Source organism: Globicephala melas, chromosome 16, assembly GCF_963455315.2.
Source record: "Globicephala melas chromosome 16, mGloMel1.2, whole genome shotgun sequence".
NCBI lineage: Eukaryota > Metazoa > Chordata > Mammalia > Artiodactyla > Delphinidae > Globicephala > Globicephala melas.
In genome coordinates, this window is record NC_083329.1 from 53,298,751 (window position 1) to 53,317,947 (window position 19,197).

The 19,197-nt window shown below is 40.2% G+C and overlaps 1 protein-coding gene across 7 annotated transcripts in view; it reads left to right on the plus strand.

Moving 5' to 3' along the window:
* MAT1A (methionine adenosyltransferase 1A) overlaps window positions 1-19,197 on the plus strand; it is an 80,861-nt gene that overhangs the window by 31,269 nt on the left and 30,395 nt on the right. For 3 of the 7 annotated variants that reach the window (XR_011376773.1, XR_009559253.1, XR_009559254.1), the window contains one exon: window positions 12,787-12,946. The exons of the other annotated variants lie outside the window; for them this stretch is intronic. The gene's annotated coding sequence lies outside the window, so the exon portion shown is untranslated. The remainder of the gene's footprint in view (window positions 1-12,786; window positions 12,947-19,197) is intronic. 7 annotated transcript variants of the gene reach the window in all.

Here is a 19,197-nt window from a genome sequence, read left to right on the forward strand (position 1 = left end):
TTTTGTAGTTTTCAGTGTACAGGTCTTGCCCCTCCTTAGTTAAATTTATTCCTAATTATTTTTTAATGCTATTATAAATGGAATCATTTTCTTAATTTCCCTTTTACATTGTTCATTGCTTGTGTATTGAAATATAACTGGTTTTGTTGTTGGTCTATTGTTGAATTCATTTATTAGCTTTAGTAGTTTTTTCTTTTTGTGATTCCTTAGAATTTTCTAAACACAAGATCATGTGATTTGCAAAGAGAGATAATTTTACTTCTTCCAATTTGGGAACCTTTTTACTCTTTTTTGTCCCCTCTAATTGCCCTGGCCAGAACTTTCAGTATAATGTTGAATAGAAGTGTTGAAAGCAGGAATCCTTGTCTTGTTCCTGATCTTAGGGAAAAAGCTTTCCATCTTTCACCATTAAGTATGATGTTACTGGGGTATTTCATACATTTTTTTTATCCAGTTGAGAAAGTTCCTCCGTATTCATGATTTGTTAAATGTTCTTATCATGGTATGATCTTTTTTATGTGGTTCTAGAGTCAATTCACTAGTAACTTGTTGAGGATATTTGCATCCATATTCAAAACAGATTCTGGTCTGTAGTTTTTTTGTGATGTCTTTGTCTGGCTTTGGTATCAGGTTAATACTAGTTTCATAGAATAGGTTGGGAAGTGTTCCTGTCTCTTTTGTTTTTGAAAGAGTTTATGAAGGATTGATAGTTATTATTTATTATTCTTTAATTGGTAGAATTTTTAAAAATTGGTATAATTCACCCATGAAGCCATCTAGGCCTGTACTTTTCCAGGATTTCTATTTCTATTTCTTCTTGAGACAGTTTTTATAGTTCGTCTTTCTAGGAGTCTGTCCATTTCATCCAGGTTATCTAATTGGCATACAGTTAATATACAATTATTTATAGTATTCCCTTATAATCCTTTATGGGGTGTGTATATCTTCTTGAGTTATGTTTTCATTTTCTTTGAAAAATACCCAAAAGTGGATCATATAGTTTTATTTTATTTTTTGAAGAACCTCATACTGTTTTCCATAGCGGCTGCACCAATTTACATTCTCAAAAATAGTGCACTGAGGACTACTTTTCTCCACATCCTCACCCATACTTGTTATTTCTTGTGTTTTTGATAAAAGCCATTCTAATGGGTGTGAAGTGATACCTCATTGTGGTTTTTATTTGCATTCCCTGATGATCAGTCATGTTGAGCACCTTGTCATGTTGGCCATCTCTATGTCTTCTTTGAAAAAATGTCTATTTGGAGCCCCTGCCCATTTTTTAATTACTGTTTTTTGCCATTGAGTTGTATGAGTTCTTATCAGATATATGACTTTCAGATATTTTCTCCCATTTGGTAGGTTGCCTTTTCATTTTGTTGACGGTTTCTTTTGCTGTGCAGAAGCTTTTTAGTTTGATGTAGTCCCACTCGTTTATTTTTGCTCTTGTTGCCTTTGCTTTGGTGTCAAATTAGAAAAATAATCGCCAAGACAAATGTCAAGGAGCTTACCACCTTGTTCTAGGAGTTTTATGGCTTCAGATCTTATGTTCTTTAATCAATTTTGAGTTAATTTTTGTGAGTGGTATAAGATAGTGGTCCAGTTTCATTCTTTTGCATGTGGCTATCCAGTTTTCCCAGCACCATTTATTGAAGAGACTGTTCTTTCCAAGAAATATGTTAATATATAACACTCTGCTTTAAAATAATACCTACTTAATTTTATTTATTAACAGAAACTTTGCTGCTAGATAGCTCTGTTCCCTCACTCCTCTTTTGTGCTATTATTGTCATAGAAATAACATCTGATAATTTGTATACCCATTAACACAGATTTATAATTGTTGCTTTTAAATAATATAGGAGAAAAAATGTTACAAACAGAAATACATTTATATTGTCTTTTATATTTACCTACATAATTATGTTGATCAGTGCTCTTTATTTCTTCACGGAATTCAAATAACTGTCTAGTATCCTTTCATTTCTGCCTGAAGAATTCTCTTTAGCATTTCTTGCAGAGCAAGTCTGCTAGCAATGAATTCTGTCAGCTTTGTTTACCTGGGAATGTCTTAATTTCTCGTTCATTTCTTTTTTTTTTGGTCTGCCTAACATTTATTTATTTATTTATTAACATCTTTATTGAAGTATAATTGCTTTACAATGGTGTGTTAGTTTCTGCTTTATAACAAAGTGAATCAGCTATACATATACTATATCCCCATATCTCCTCCTTCCTGTGTCTCCCTCCCACCCTCCCTATCCCACCCCTCTAGGTGGTCACAAAGCCCCGAGCTGATCTCCCTGTGCTATGCGGCTGCTTCCCACTAGCTATCTGTTTTACATTTGGTAGTGTATATATGTCCATGCCACTCTCTCACTTCGTCCCAGCTTACCCTTCCCTCTTATTCATTTCTGAAGGATGGTTTTGCTGGACATAGAATTATTGATTATCAGCATTTTCTTTCAGCACTTTGAATATGTCATCCCCACTGCCTTCTAGCCTCCAAGGTTTCTGATGAGGAATTAGCTGTTAATCTCATTGAGGATCCCTTGTATGTGATGAGTTGCTTCTCTATTGCTGCTCCCAGGATTCACTCTTGGTCTTTGGATAGATTGACTGTGATTTCTCTCAGTGTGCATCTCTTTGAATTTATCTTACCTGGAGTTCATTGAACTTCTTGGATATGTAGATTAATGTTTTCCATAAAATTTGGGAAGTTTGGGGCCATTATTTCCTCAAATACTTTTTTAGCTTCTGTCTCTCTTTCCTTCTGCACCTCCATTATGCACATGTTGGTATACTTGATGGTGTCCTATTTGCCTCTTACGCTTTGTTATTTTATCTATATTTTTTCTTTCTGTGTCTCAGTGAATAATGTCAATTGACATATCTTCATAATCATTGATTTATTCTTCTGCCAGCTCAAATCTGCTGTTGAGTTCCTCTCTTGAATTTTTCATTCTAGTCATTGTATTTTTCAAATCCAGAATTTCTATTTGTTCTCTTTAGTTTTATGAGTGGTTTATTTTAACTCTTTGCACAAATTTAAAATAGTTGATTTAAGGTCTTTGTCTAATAAGCCCCATGCTTGGCCTTCCTCAGGAACAATTTCTTCCTTTTTTTTAAATTAACTTTTATTGGAGTATGGTTGCTTCACAATGTTGTGTTAGCCTCCACTGCACAACATGATGAATCGGCCATACACATACAGATATCCCTCCCTTTTGGACTTCCCTCCCATTTAGGTTACCACAGTGCACTAGATGAGTTCCTTGTGCTATACAGCATGTTCCCATCAGTTGTCCATTTTATACATAGTATCAATAATGTATATGTGTCAATCCCAGTCTCCCAATTCCTCCTACCCCACCCCTTTCCCTCTTGGTATCCATACATTTGTTCTCTACATTGGTGTCTCTATTTCTGCTTTGCAACTGAGGTCACCTATACCATTTTTCTAGATTCCACATATATGCGTTATTATTACAATATTTGCTTTTCTCTTTCTGACTTACTTCACTCTGTATGACACTCTCTAGGTCCATCCATGTCTCTACAAAATCACCCAATTTCATTCCTTTTTATGGCTGAGTCATATTCCATTGTATATATGTACCACATCTTCTTTATCCATTCCTCTGTCGGTGGACATTTAGGTTGTTTCCATGTCCTGGCTATTGTAAACAGTGCTTCAATGAACATTGAGATGCATGTGTTTTCTTTGAATTATTGTTTTCTCTGGGTATATGCCCAGTAGTGGGATTGCTGGGTCATATGGTAGTTCTATTTCAGTTTTTTAAGTTTTCCATAGTGGCTGTATCAATTTACATTACCTCAGGGACAATTTCTAATAGTCCTTTCTTTTCCTGAATATGGGCCATCCTTTCTTGTATCTTTGCATGCCTTGTAAGTTTCTGAAAACTGGATATTTTAAAATATATATATTGGCAATCCTGGAAAACAGATTCTGTCCCCCTTCCCAGGATTTCTTATTATTGCTATTTGTTCTTCTTGTTCCTATTTGTTTGTTTAGTACCTTTTCTGAACTTTGTAATGTCTGCATGTTTTATCATATGTGGTCATTGAAGTCTGCTTGGATTGCTTAGTGGTCAGCCAGTGATTTGACAGAGATTTCCTTAGATGTCTGGAACCAATAAGTCTTCCAGACTTGGTTGGTGGCATACATTCAATGCTTAGGCATGTATTGGGTTGAGCAAAAAGTTCATTTGGGTTTTCCATAAGATGTTACAGAAAAACCCAAATGAACTTTTTGGCCAACCCAACAGTTTACAACTCTGCTTTAACCTTCACTTTCTGATTGTGTTGAGGCCTCCAGTTCAGCCGGAGATGGAGCCTAGGGTCTTCTTCGGTCTTTCTCAACTGTGCATATAGCCTTAGGCACGTGTACAACCCTGCAAATATGTGTGGCCTTCTCAATTCCTAGCAATATGCCAGAGATTTTGAAATCCCCTTATGGAATCTTATTCTCAAGCTTTTCCACTTAAGTTTTTGGTCATCTTGTTCTTTGTTCCAGCTGTTATCACTGTTAAAAAGTTGATGCTGGGCTTCCCTGGTGGTACAGTGGTTGAGAGTCCGCCTGCCGATGCAGGGAACACGGGTCCGTGCCCCGGTCCGGGAAGATCCCACATGCCGCGGAGCGGCTGGGCCCGTGAGCCATGGCCACTGAGCCTGCGCGTCTGGAGCCTGTACTCCGCGATGGGAGAGGCCGCAACAGCGAGAGCCCCGCGTACCGCAAAAAAACAAAAACCAAAAGTTGATGCTGATTTTTGTTGACAACACCCCCGGGAAAAAGGCTGGTTGCAATGGGTGAACTCTGAGTCATGTCAAATATAGTTTTTCAAGTGGGAGTTTCCATGGAACTTCCAGACAAGTCAAATAATGACTGTTTTCTGGGAATTGGGCTTTAGAAGAGTTCCAGATTCTGACTTTTTTATTGGCTTGCAGGTCACTGATTTTCATCATGGTTTCAACATGAAAGCCCTGTTGGTTGTCAAGGCTACCATAGACATGGGAGTAAGGGAATGGTAATAGAGAAAAGTAAATAGCCACAAAGCTAATGCTGTTCTTGAGATTCAGCTGTTTTTCTTGAATAAATATTCCCTGGATTGTTGCAAGCCTTTGGTTAATTTTAAGAGTTCTGAAGAAGTCGATATTGACAGTTTGCACCATTACTATCATTGCTTTTATGGAGGAGAGGATTTTTGGAGATCCTTATTCTACCATTTCTACTGACATTATTTTACCTTCATTTTTTAATTATTTATTTTTATTCTTCTGCATCCTAGTGAGATAAGGCCAAATGGTACATTTCTTGCTAACATTAAATGAAATCTGTAATCATCTATCATGTAATGATATAAGACTCAAGTCTTTGAATTTTGTGTAGTTTTTGAATTTTGTATATAAATATATTTTCTGGATTTTTACCTTTGTTTTTGAAGGAGTTTTCCACTGCTTATAGAATTGTAGGTTGACAGTTTTTTCTCTTTCAGTATTTTAAAGATGATTCCTTGCTGTCTTCTCATTTGCATTGTTTTTGATAAGAAATATCATCCTTAACTGTTCCTATGTAATATGTCTGTTTCCTCTGATTTTAATATCTTATCTTTATCACTGGTTTTGAACAATTTGATTATAGTGTGCCTTGGTGTGGTTTCCTTCATGTTTTATATGCCTTAGGTTTGTTGAGTTCCTTGGCTTATAGGTTTTTATCAAATTTGAAAAAAAATTTAATCATTATTTCTTCAAGTATTTTTTCACTATCTTCTCCCCATTGGGTGAACTGAGCTCTCACTGATGCTTTAATTCCTTTCTTTTTATTTTTTTCTCTCTGTGTTTCATTTTTGAAAGTTTCTGTTGCTGTATCTTCAAGTAAACTTAACTTTTTTTTTTTTCTGCAATGTCAAATCTGCTGTTAATCTTGTCTGGTATATTTAACATTTATATTTATTATTTTTTTAAAATGTCATCCATCCTCTACTTAATATGTTCATTCTTTCCTCTAGCTTCTAAAACATAGAAGACAATTAGAATGACTGCTTTAATGTCTTTGGTTACTAATTCTGTCATTGTATTATTTCTGAGGCAGAGTTTTTTTCTCATTAATAGGTCATTTGTTTTTCTCTACTTTTTTCTATGCCTGGTAATTTTTGATTAGATACGAATTTTATCTTCTTAAATGTTGGGTATTTTTATTCCTATAATAAATATTTTCGAGTTTTGTTCCTAGGTGCAATTAAGTTACTTGGAAATAGTTTGATTTCTTTTCTGATCTTAGTTTTAAGAAGCTTTGTTAGGTGGGACTAAGGGAGCATTCAGTCTAGGGCTAATTTTGCCCTACAGTTGAGGCAACCATCTCTGGGTGTATGCTATCCAGTGCTGAGTGAATTATGAGAATTTCCACTTTGGCTGTGGGAAGATAAATTATTTTATTGTATTTTTATTTTTTTAATACATTTATTTATTTATTTTTGGCTGAGTTGGGTCTTTGTTGCTGCACGCCGGCTTTCTCTAGTAGCGGTGAGCAAGGGCCACTCTTCCTTGTGGTGCGCGGGCTTCTCGTTGAGGTAGCTTCTCTTATTGCGGAGCACGGGTTCTAGGCACGCAGGCTTCAGTAGTTGTGGCACGTGAGCTTCAGTAGTTGTGGCTCGCGGGCTCTAGAGTGCAGGCTCAGTAGTTGTGGCCCACGGAGTTAGTTGCTCTGTGGCATGCGGGATCTTCCCGGACCAGGGCTTGAACCCCTGTCCCCTGCATTGGCAGGCAGATTCTTAACCACTGCGCCACCAGGGAAGCCCTATTTTACTGTATTTTTAAAACCACTTTATTTTTCCAATGGAAATCTATTATTTTTAAAAAAAAAAATTATTTAATTTTATAGGAGTAGAGTTGATTTATAATGTGTTAGTTGCAGGTATACAGCAAAATGATTCAGTTTTACATATACATGTATTCATTCTTTTTCAGATTCTTTTCTCATATAGTAAAACCACTTTATTGATGTGTGATTGACAGGAAAAGATATTTTTCCTGGCTCTCTTTGAGCCATGGTAATGCCCTCTAATCACTTCAGGGGGTTCTCTCCTTAGCTTTGTGTCATTTCCTCATACACATGCATTTATCACTCAGCTGAAGACTCGAGGAGGACCCTCTGTAGGTACCTCTGTGCTCTCAGCTCCTTCTCCTTAAGTCGGGGAGACCACCAGGCTCTGTATACATTCCGCCTCCCGGCACTGTAGCTGGGCATCACTCTCAAGGAAGTACATTGGGGCAATTGTAGGGAACACTTTAATTGTTTCTCATTTCCCAGGGGTTATTGTCCCTTGTTGCCTTATGTTCACTGTCTTGACAAGTATTGTTGCATGTATTTTGTCCTGGTTTTAATTGTTTCACGTGTAAGTCCTATCCCTTTTAGACCATCCTGGCTTAAAGCCAAAGATCAAACCCTATAGACTTTTTCTCATGGAAAACTATTCCTTTGCTATACTCAACTTTCCTAATTTCATGAAGTTTAACGTGATTATTTTCTGAGAAGAACTTCGGGGGTCCTGGAGGTACCTAATGACTTATATCTCTTATCCTGTTTGGAACCAGGCATAAAGGGCCAAATGCGAGTCAAAGAATCAACTTTACAAACGTTAAAACTTCCACAGAGAGTGCACTTTGGACACTGGGCCCAAACTGAGTATTTTATTGCTGCTGGCTAGTCTCAGGAAAAGCATTCAGGGAGCTGCAGTTCTCTCTGTGTCAGATGGAGAGCCCGGTCTGCTCTGCTTCTCAGAGGGGAGATGGAAGCATGGAGGGTCCGTGGTCGGTTCTGCTTGCTGAGACATTCAGGGGCAAGAGCTCAAAGGACTGGTTGAGCCCGGGACCTTTACCCTATACCAACTCATCCTTCTCTTGGGAGGAGCAAGAGAGGAGGGTGCAGAAATAGCCTGGCCTCCTCGTCTGCCACACCATTCTCTTCTGGGAAATTATACTGTATTAGTCTTATTTTGGCTGAAATAACTAAAAAACCCAGACTTAACTGGCTTTATAGATCAAATGACTTAATGTCTCCTAGGAGAAGTGCAGAGAATGGGCAGGTCATAAACATGACAGATCAGGGCTCTAGCTGCCCCCTCTTGGCTCCGTCTTTCTCTTCTATTGGTTTCATCCTCGGGTTGCTCCTTGCATGGCTGCAGTAAATAAATCCAGGTGTTATATTCAGACACAACAGCATCTTGTGTGAGAAGTGGGGAGAGTCTTCCTGGGTGGTAGTATTTATATTCTAGAGACTCCTCAGCAGACTTTTCCTGTCTCACTGCTTGTGATTGCACTATATGCCTATCATCTCCAATCTCATTCCCAACAAAGATGGGTAGTCATCACCCAAAGTACTTACACTATCACCTTATTGATTCATTGGTTTAGATTCATTTATTCTCAATCTGCGTCAAAGAGACGTCACTAGTTACAGGGCAGAGCCAGTAACTGGATGAGGCAAATGCGGTAAAAGTTTAAGTGCTGACTCTGTAATTACAGGAACCTGAGTGACTGCCTCAAATTTTGCGCCGTAGGCACTCCGTTTGCCTTGTCCCAGTCCTATCCCTGCTAGTTACTGTGGGAAATAAGAATAAGGCATGACGTTTGCCCTTACAGTGCTTTTGTGTGGTTGAAAAGCATAACTTGTGTGCACATATAATTTGAGGCGGTGTGCATGAAGAACTATTAATTGTCACAAATAGGAGCTAAGGATTTAGAGGAGAGTATGATTTGAGCAAGGTTTATGAAAGGGAGAACCTTGGAAAAAACCTTAAAGGAGAGGTAAGTTTTGAACACGTGAAACCCATGGGGATGTGAAGAAAACTAGCCAAAGAGAGGGCTAGAGGGACCGTTAGGGGCCAGATCATGGAGGCCTGGGCGCCAGCCTCAAAGGTCTGGGCTTGCGACGCGGCAGTGATGTGTAGGAAGACTTGTGATGGCTTTTGAGGACTTTTTACAGTCTTCATTAAGGCTGTGGAGGTGAAATTCAGATCATGTGGTTAAGGCGTGAATTTTGGTAAAGAAGGGAAAGATTGTAAAGCTATTCTTTGGAGAAATTTGGTGATGAAGAGAAGTGGCTAGAGAATTTTGCAGGGTTGAAAAGGAATTCTTTTTGTGGGGAGAAATGAGGTTTTGTTTGTGGTTTTGGCAATAGGAATGTTGGGGAGTTGAGAGAGAGAGGCTAAAACTGTGGTTCAGGAGGGTTAGAGCAGGGTTCCAGAAGAACTGGGTGTGGAACAAAGTCACAGAGGGAGGAAAGCACTTTGGGAATTACTCTTTTCTCTCATCCAGGAGTGGGAAATATATAGAGAGAGAGATTTTGAGGGAAGGGGATGAAATTTGGGACAGTGGTGCATTGCGGAATTTGCAACATATACCTCTGATCCTCTTGGTAAAGAAGGAGAGAAGGGCAGAGGTTGGTCAGGTACTTGAGTGAGAATGAATTTTAAAACATCTGCTGGCGGAATGGATGAATAAAATAATTGTTGGACAGCTCTGTGGGCCCTAAACTTAAATGAATTAAATGACTTAATTCATGTAGAGCTTTTGTAGCAGTGACTAGAATTTAGTAGGCACTCAAGTAGTGAAGTTGTTACTACTACCACGTTATTACATGCTGGGTACTGGGCTAGGTAAGTAGAGACCTCATCAGAGCTCTTAAATCATGTTCTCCAGTAGCCCGTAACAAACTCAAAGGTAGAGCAGTCAGTGGCTAATGGCGATGCCCTAGAGCTGAGGGTTGGTAGACTGTCACAAGACCGTGGGGTCTGGAGTCCAGCAAGAGCAGCACTGGAGTGTGCGGCTCCCAGGCCCACTGTCAGCTGGATGACCGCACGGCAGCTCTAGGGCAAGAGGTGAGTGGCCTTGTTCAAAGCAAATTCCTGGCCAGGAACAGAGCAATAGTGGGAGGGAGATGGGGGCAGGGGGGCAAGGTAGGAGAGGAGAGAGCAAACAGCACAGCTCGTGGTAGAGTATTTTGCAAAGATTTGGCCCAGCCAAGGAGTCAGTGTTTACCAAGGAGCTTGACTATCAATCAGGAGCAGGACCAATGCCCATTGTCCAGCCTAAACACACACTGTCAGGATTGGGGCAAGATAGAAGTGGGCTTGTGAGTGGGTGGAAAGGGGTCAGGTGTGAAGTTGGTGAAGGAGAGAGAAGGGGGCTAACACTGAGCCCTTCTTAATGCTGAAGGCTCTACTGGGGGTTCATGGGATTGTTGATAGGAGCCTGGATTTGAATGTATTAGAGAAAGGAAGTTTCAGAAAGTCACTGTTCCGAGCTGTCCAGCTAATGTGCTGGAGCTGGCCTCATTGCCCAGTCTGTGTGAAATATTTATACTACTGAATGTATTTGTGTGTGCTAAGAGTGTTACAGAAACAGCTGTGTCTGAAACATAGTTGACTTTATTTTCCTAGACACTCTCTCCCCTCCTCACCTCTGCAGTATCACAGGCGGCTTCATTACTGTACAGGTGCCCAGTTTATAAGGTGGGAGCCTTCCTCAACCCTCTTGTGGTTCTCATACTTCTTGTCCAATACAAGGAGCCTGATACTCGCTCCTCTTTTCTCTCATGTTCCGAAGCCACCGGTGATAGGTTTTTTAGCTCATCACCTTATGTCACTGTCGTCAGTCCCTCATCAAATTATAAGAGACCCGCTTGTTTAACACATTATTCAGAATCATGTGCCAGGTTCCTCCAGCTTAAAGATGATAAGGGCTTATCCTAATTGCAGTCAATGGCCTCCCCCCCACTCTACCTGGCTTACCTCATTTCAACAAGTCTCTCTAGGTTGGCTCCCCTCTGAGGCTCCCCTCTTAGCTGGTCTCTGGGTGCACAGACTGGTGTGAGAGGTGCTCAGTGCCACTGCAAAGCTCTTCCCCGCACGGTGAGCAAGGGCACAGGCGAGAAGGTAAATCATGATGGAAGTGGCAAAGGACCAGTTGGTAGTTAGTGCTATGAACTTTTTACATGGACAGAAGTCACTTAGAGCTTCATGGAAGTGAGAGATCAAAACATACAAAACACATAAAAAACAAAGAAGAAAGGTTCAGAATTGATTGTGGGTGGGTAGAAGGAGAAATTGAGCAGAGAAATGAAGGCAGGAATGCCTGCAGGCTGCCTGAGGAGTAGCAGATCTGTGCAGGGATGAAGTAGGAGGGAAGTTCAGAAAAGTTGATCTGGATCAGATTATGAAGCATATTAAAGTCCAAGCTAAGAAGTCTAGGCTGAGAGAGAACGGAAATGAGAAGTGTACGTTGAAAAACTTTATTAGGAACAGGGTGTGAGAAAGTGGTGTTCTTTTGCAAAGAGACGTTTTAAGATGCTTAATTGGTGGTGTTTAGGATGGTTCTGGCTAAGGATGCTGTTGTCTTAGTCTAGGCTTCAGGTAATGAAGGTCGGGACCTGGGTTGTCGTAGTGGAAATTCATCAGTAACATGTATTGTGTACCTACTATGTGCTAGGAACTGTTCTAGGTTCTTGTGGGGGAACATCTGTGCTAGACGTGGTTCCTACTCTTAAGTCACTCACAGTTTAGTGGGGGATGTAAAGCAAACAAGTGCAGACATGGCACATTCTGTAAGCCAACTTGGAAGCTGATTGTGTGGATATGAACGATGTAGGAAGAGCCTGGGGCCTGGAGTAATGGTGGAGCAATTGAGGGCTTAGAGGGATCATGCAGGAGGTGTAGGTCCGGGGCAGAAAGGATGCCTGGCAGCTGGGTATGTAGCAGGGTGTAAGAAGCTCAGAGCTGCTGCTGCTGCTGTCACTGACCCAGAGAATGGGATGGCAGGGACGCCCTTGTTTGGGGGACACTAGAACTGATGTAATTGACACATTTTTCAGGAGACCAGTGGCTGAGCCATATAATTAATGAATATGAGATGATAACCTTATTCTAAAGTGTCATGCCCATTAAAAATATTCAAGTACAGACCACTGAAAACAAAAATAGAAACAAAAAGAACAAGTATTAAATTTTTTGTGAAATTTAATTAAACCAAGAAATCAGGTATTAATACATTGAATCAAGTTTGTTTCTAATTGTGTATTAAATTGTAACTATTACTACTACCACTAGGTGTCACAAAGATTCAGTTTTTAAAGGCCCTACACCTCTTGAGGCTGTGGCTTTGAAACATTTCTTTTTGTACAGAAATGCGGTTTTCTAGTATTAACAAGTATAATGAAATGCTACTTTAAATTTTTTTAATTATTATGAAATACCCCAAATATGCACAAGAATACACAGAATAATGCAAGCCGTATCTTCTACCCCAACCCAGATCTAACAAATACTAACTTTTTATCATATATTTGACAGTCAAAAAAAGACTAAAATCTTACAGTTGATGTTCTTTTTGTCCTCCTCCATCCCATTCCTCTCATTTCTTGCCCACAGATAACCATTACCTTGAGATCAGTAGATTTACTTCCCAGATACACCCCTGATGTTTTCACACAAATGCTAATTTATTTATTCAAAGATAGCATCAGTATTTTGGGGTGAGATTTTAACAGTGTTAAATGGTATCATCCTATAGGTGTCGTTCTGCAGCTTGCTTTTTTTCATTCATGTTATATTTTCAAGATTTATCCCTGCCGGTTCATGAATATCTACTTCGTCTGTTTTAACTGCTGTATAGTGTACTGTCGTACCTCTTCTTCTACAGGCAGCTGTTTAGACTATTTTAAATGCTTTATTTGTATACATACGTCTTTGTATGTACCTCTTTGTGCAGATGTGTGCCTTTGAGGAAATCTGATTGTCTGCACACTGTCCTTTGACTCTCAGCGACATGCTGTCCTGGTAAACCAAGGTCTGTCTGTCAGACCACCTTCCCAGAGAATGTATCAAGGACCACGTCCCTGGTATTCTGACACAATGTCCTGATGAAACAGGTAAGGACGAAATGTGTGAGAAACTCGAGCATGCACCAGAACCTTCTGGAGGGCTTTTTATTTATTTATTTATTTTTTTAATCTTACATATCACCTTTTTTTAAAAAAAATTTTTTAACAGCTTTATTGAAGTATAATTGCTTTACAATGGTGTGTTAGTTTCTGCTTTACAACAAAATGAATCAGTTATATATATACATATGTTCCCATATCTATCTATTCCCTCTTGCGTCTCCCTCCCTCCCACCCTCCCTGTCCCTGGAGGGCTTTTTAGAATGCACCCCCAGTAAGGCAGTAAGTCTGGGCTGGGGCTGGAGAATTTGCGTTTCTAACAGGCTCCCGGGTGGTGCTGCTCCAGCTCAGCGATCACACTTCGGAAAACGCTGCTCTAGGGGAGATGAGGCCCCCATGTGTGGTGCCGGTGCCCATTCTCGAGCTTCTGGACGAGGGTGAAATTGCTTCCCAAAGCGGTCATGTGAGTTTACTAGACAATCCTACCGGCAGGATATGGGGTTCCTTTTGTGCCATTTCCTTTCCAGTACTTGGTAATGTCACACTTCAACATTTTTGCCCATAACCGAGTGTAATGTGGTAGCTTCTTTGTTAATTTGCATTTTCCCTGATGTTAATGAGGTTACAGACCTTTTCATGTTTATTGCACAATGGGTTTGCTCTTGTGGGAGTTGCTCGTTCATATTGTTTGCTTATATTTGTTATTGATTTGTTTGTCTTTTTCTTATTGATTTTCTTTGTTGGTTGTATGTGTTGGGAAATCTCTCAGTTGATGGGTTGCCTTTTAACTTGGTTTATGGTGTTTATTGTTAGGCAGAAATGTTGTTTTATTTTAGTTAACTGTATCTTTTTTTCCATTCATGTTTTGTGCTTTTTTTGGTCTTTTGTTTAACAAATTAATGAAGCATTATTAATTCTGAAAAACTTATAAGATGCCCAGTCTGATTTAAGGATTATCTTTAAAAATTATTTCCATGTATTTTAACTTAGATTTTTTCAAATTAATTTCCTTCAAGTATAATCAGTAATCAAACAGACAGTTTAAAAATCAGGCTAGGGACTTCCCTGGAGGTCCAGTGGTTAAGACTCTGTGCTTCCAATGCAGGGACATGGATTTGATCCCTGGTTGGGGAACTGGGATCCCACAGGCTGCACGGTGTGGCAAAAAAAAAAAAAAAAAAAAAATCAGATTAAAGCATGATTTTACCAGTTATACTGAATAATAAAAACAATTCTAGTTTGTAACTTGTCCATTGATGATATTGCTGAAATGATATTTTAAGTGCTAAAAATGAGCTTATTGCCGTTTAAACTTATTACTTCCACCACTGCTAATACTTTTGGCCGTTTTATTTGATGATTAAACAGTTTTTCCAAGGAGAAAGGGAGAAGAGCTTTTGAATCAGAGGACTCCAAAGTATAAGTTAGTGTAGGAGAAGCTACCAGGTAGGAGAGGTGTGGTGTGTGACTTCCAGGCTCGTGGCGGTTGGCTGATGCGATTTTCCATGTCACAAGAAATGCTTGCCTACTCCAGAATGTCCCCTGTGTGGCTACACTGGCCGGAGCAGCACCAACTAGATATTTATTTGCATCAACATGATTTTGAAATTCAGTTTTCTCTGATGTTACTGGCTCATTCATTCAAAAGGAAGAGAGCACTTACTATGTGCCAGGCAACGTATGCAAGATGCTTTGCAGTATGTCTACTCCCTTTGTAAGGCAGGGATTGTCCTTATTTTACAGAGGCAGCAATGGAAGTTCAGAGAGTTTTTAAAGCTTCTGAGACTCACAGCTAATCATTGAGAGAGCTGAGATGCAAACCCAGATTTCTGTGACTTTACAACTTTCTTGCTATCACTGTGTTCTCTCAGTAACATTCTATCAGAGCCCACTGTTTGTAGGCATTATTAGCTATTCATACTTTAGTGTGACTACTTTGCTAAATATTAAGCAGGTTATTTTGCGGAACCGTGAAACCTAGCTGAATTGGATATACTGTGGGAATAGATGAGCTGTCGCTGGAGGGTTTGAACTTGGCCATAACACCTTCTTAGAGCCTGAGATACTGGTACCCAAGGGCAGCACGGGGTGACAACCAGACAGGAGGAGGTTCACTTGCTTTGTCCTTTTTCCTAGGGTAGTGCTTCTCAAATTTTAATTTCTTATAAATTAATGGGGGAGAGGGGATTCTGTTCAAGTGTTGATTCTAATTTCCGAGTCTAGGGTGGAGCCCCACATTCTGCATTTCTAACAAGTGGGCAGGTGATGCTGAGGCTGTTCATTAGGGAACCACACTGAATAACAAAGGCCAAAGTTATACTCAGAAGGTGTGTGTGGAGGAGAATGGACTGGAGAAGAAAGAAAATGTGTTTGGTAGGCACATGGGTCACTGGAGGAGTTTGAGGGCCGAGCAGCAGTGCAGCAGTTTTAAGGAAGGTGAGGAGGCTGCTGCCTGGGTGGGGGTGATGGGGGAGGTGCGTGGTGGGCACTGTGCCTGCAGTGCCTTTAGTTCATGCTGTAGGTTCAGAGCCCAGGCTGAGCACAGTGTCACTTGCTCCATTATGGTGTCTGGTGATTCACTAGATATGGTGCTGCAGTACAAGTGATCCTCATGGCTCAGAAGCCAGCAAAAGCAGATCACACTGAGCGGTGGAAGTAGAGATGTGTTTGCCTCATTGTCCGAGGACCCTTTGGTGTAATTCTGGAGTATTCAATAGCAAGCTTTCTGCATTTGAGGCTGAGAAAGGCTTTTTTCCTGATCTCTGGTAGCAGAAAGTATTAGAGTAGCTGGCAGCAGCTAAATAAGTAACCACACTTTGTGGGTAATTACTTTTTTATTATCTTGAATTAGGAAAAAAATGAAGCGCTTTTAACTGGCAGCACAGTGGGAAAAGGAGAGAATATTTGGAGTTGGAAGGACTGAGTTTGAGGATGGTGTCGCTTACCAGTTGTGTAACCCAAAATAAATCACCGAATCTCTCTGGGCCTGGGCTTCCTCCTCTGTTAAATGGGGACAGTACCCTGCTGAGTCATTGTGAGAGCTGACTGAGCTGACACTTGCAGGGGTGCTTTGTAAACCGCAAGACTTTCTATATGTATTTATTAATATGGAAAATTGGCATCAGAGACATCAGAGACAGAGTAGAAATGGGAGGCTGCTTCCACATAGGTTTGTGGGGTTTTTTCACAGTTTTTTTTTTTTTTTATCGAAGTATAGTTGATTTAATGTTGTGCCAGTCTCTGCTGTATAGCAGGGTGACTCAGTTACACACATCTTTACATTCTTTTTTATATTCTTTTCCATTATGGTTTATCCCGGGAGATTGGATGTAGTTCCCTGTGCTATACAGTAGGACGTTGCTGTTTATCCATTCTAAATGTAATAGTTTGCATTCACAAAGGTTTTTAAAATCTGTTTTCAACCCCCCAAATGAGACAATTTTATAGACATTTCAAAACATGAAATACTTCTGACCAAATTTTATTTATTTTTGTATTGGAGGGTCAGTTTGGCCTATATTACCTAAATAATGATTTTAGTTTCTTATGTCATTTAAAATATTTAGACCTCAACAACACTATTCATTTATATAAAAATATTGTCTGGAGTAAACAAGAGAAAGGCAAAATATCAAGAGAAGACTAAAGCCAGATGACTTCATGACTGTAATTTTCTTTCTCTACAATTTTTGCCTCTAAAATGTTCACCCTCCCTGTTTAGGTGTTTGAGATGGGGATTTGTTTAGTGAAGAAACTATTCTGGGAAAAAGGTGACGACTTCTGTCTCTGCCATACCCTTTGGCTGTATTGTGAAACCGTAGGTCAACGATTTAACTCCATTTAGTAAATTGTGGACTGAGGTCATATAGTTCACTGTCAATCCATACACTTCCCAGATTTCCCACCAGTGTTGATGAGTTTATGGTGAGTTGACTTAGAGGGAAGGATGTGATATTTTAAATTTCTATGAACGTAATAAGGTCAGTTGGGATAACCTTCAATTTTAATTTATTTTTTAAAATTTTTATTAGAGTGTAGTTGCTTTACAATGTTGTGTTAGCTTCTACTGTATAGCAAAGTGAATCAGCTATACGTATACATATATCCCCTCTTTTCTGGATTTCCTTCCCATTTAGGTCACCACAGAGCACTGAGTAGAATTCCTTGTGCTATACAGTAGGTTCTCATTAGTTATCTATTTTCTACATAGTATCAATAGTGTATATATATAATCTTCAGTTTTTAAAATAAAACTGATTTATAATGACTGGCTACGGCCATGATGATTCTATTTCAAAATGGAAGTTATGTGCATATGTATAGTCTTTAGGGGTAAGCTGACAGATGTCTAGACACATCCTAGCTATCTTCTAAGTTTAGAGTTGAGAGGTGATGGCTAATTCCTTGAAACCATGTATAGTATATTTAACATTCATATTGATTGCTGTGAATTGACTCATAGACTTGACTCAGTGTTTTTCTACTTTAAAAATACGAAGTCATTCTACAGCAAAGCTATTTTTAGCCCAGCGGAGAATTCCATAGAAGCACTCTGAATTAGTGATTCCCTAACAACGTTGGGCTTGTGTAGGCCACCCCTTCCTTCCCTCCACCAAGTTTACGCTGAGTTGGGAGATCCGCTGGCCAATCATAGGCTGCTCTTCCATCCCACCCAACTTTCTGCTTTTTCCTCCAAAATTACTGGCTAATTTAAACACACCCATGTCGCCTCCATTTTTACTTCAGTTGGATATTTACCTTGGCGAGTGTGTTTGCTTACATAAAAAAGAGTAGTGTTTACTTCGTGATAACAAGAACCTTCAGAATATTGCTTTTTTTAAAATATAGAATCACATATTTGTAGAAATCCTTACAGAAATGGCTTGTTCAGGGTGTGGGGTTATTTTCAAATTTTATATCTGTAAATACTGCTTCAACTTTCTGGAGGCTCATTTAATACATCCTGTCCTGTTGAGTAAGACCTGGGGAATGACGTAAAGGCAAATACGCCAGCATTTGCAGGGTAGGAGACTGACACAGGTCCCTGAGAGCACCCAGTCCTCCCCAGAGCGCCAGCACTCACTCACCTCCTGGCAGGGTCTGACTCATCCTGGGAGCACACAGTGTTTGTGTTTATTGTCATTATTACTCTACTCTGGCATCCCATGAATTCACCCAGGTCAGACACGTGGAAGTCATCCCTGAATCCTCCCACCTTTTTGCTTCCTACATCCAGTGAGGTATCAAATCCCACTTCTGCTTTCCGCCTATGCCATGTAATCTCTCTGCCTCCAGGGCAGCCCTCTCTAGTCTGGTCACCATAGAACAATAGCAGCAGCTGGCAAAATGGTTTCTGTAAAAGTCTGCATCTGATCATATGCCCCATCCATGCACGTCTTTTGCTTGAAACCCTTCACGAGCTTCCCTTTGTCATCAAGAAAAAGTCTGAACTCCTTATAGGACCCACAGAGCCCTTCACGATCTGGCCTCTGCCACCACCTCTAGTCTTCTCTCTGACAGTGCCCCAGCCCACGCCCCAGCCTCACTGAACCGCTTGAAAAATCATGAAGGCTTCACGCTCTCTCTAGCTTGTGGGTCTCGGTAAATGTTCTTCCCGTTGCCTAGAACATTTTCTCCCAGTGTCTCCTGGAATACCTATGTTTGTCCTTACTGTGGAGGGCCTACCCTATTCCTGGTATACAGTAGGTGTTTAGTTCATGTTCAAAGAAAGAATATGTGGCATGTGAGCATGGGAGGAGGGTGGATGCGTGGATCCCTGTGTAGCTGAGGTGGAGCCTGTCCTGGTCATGCTGCCCAGCTGCCTTCCTGCCACTACTGAGACTGCACCCCAGTAGGGCATGTGGCTTCCTATCCATGTCTTGTCCCCAGCACAGTCTGGCTTGCAGAGAGCCAACAGCTAGCCTGGCCTTCTGGTGTAAGCCTAGATTCAAAGTAATTGTTCCTGCTAAGGCCAGGGGCTGGGCCGCCTGCTAGGGATTTGCCTTGTTTGGCTCCAGAACTGCCTATGAGTCCTCCTTGGAAATCCTGCTTGTTGATTGTCAGTTGACAGATTGTACGGTCTTCAGCCTGGGCTTTTAACTTCTCATAGATTTTTCTTCTACAATGAAGACTCAAGAAGATAATTTTTAATTTTGAAGTGGTAACTTTATTTCTATGGCTTGGCAACCACTTATTATTATTTTTCATTTTCTGCTGCAAACTCCTTGATGGCAGGAATC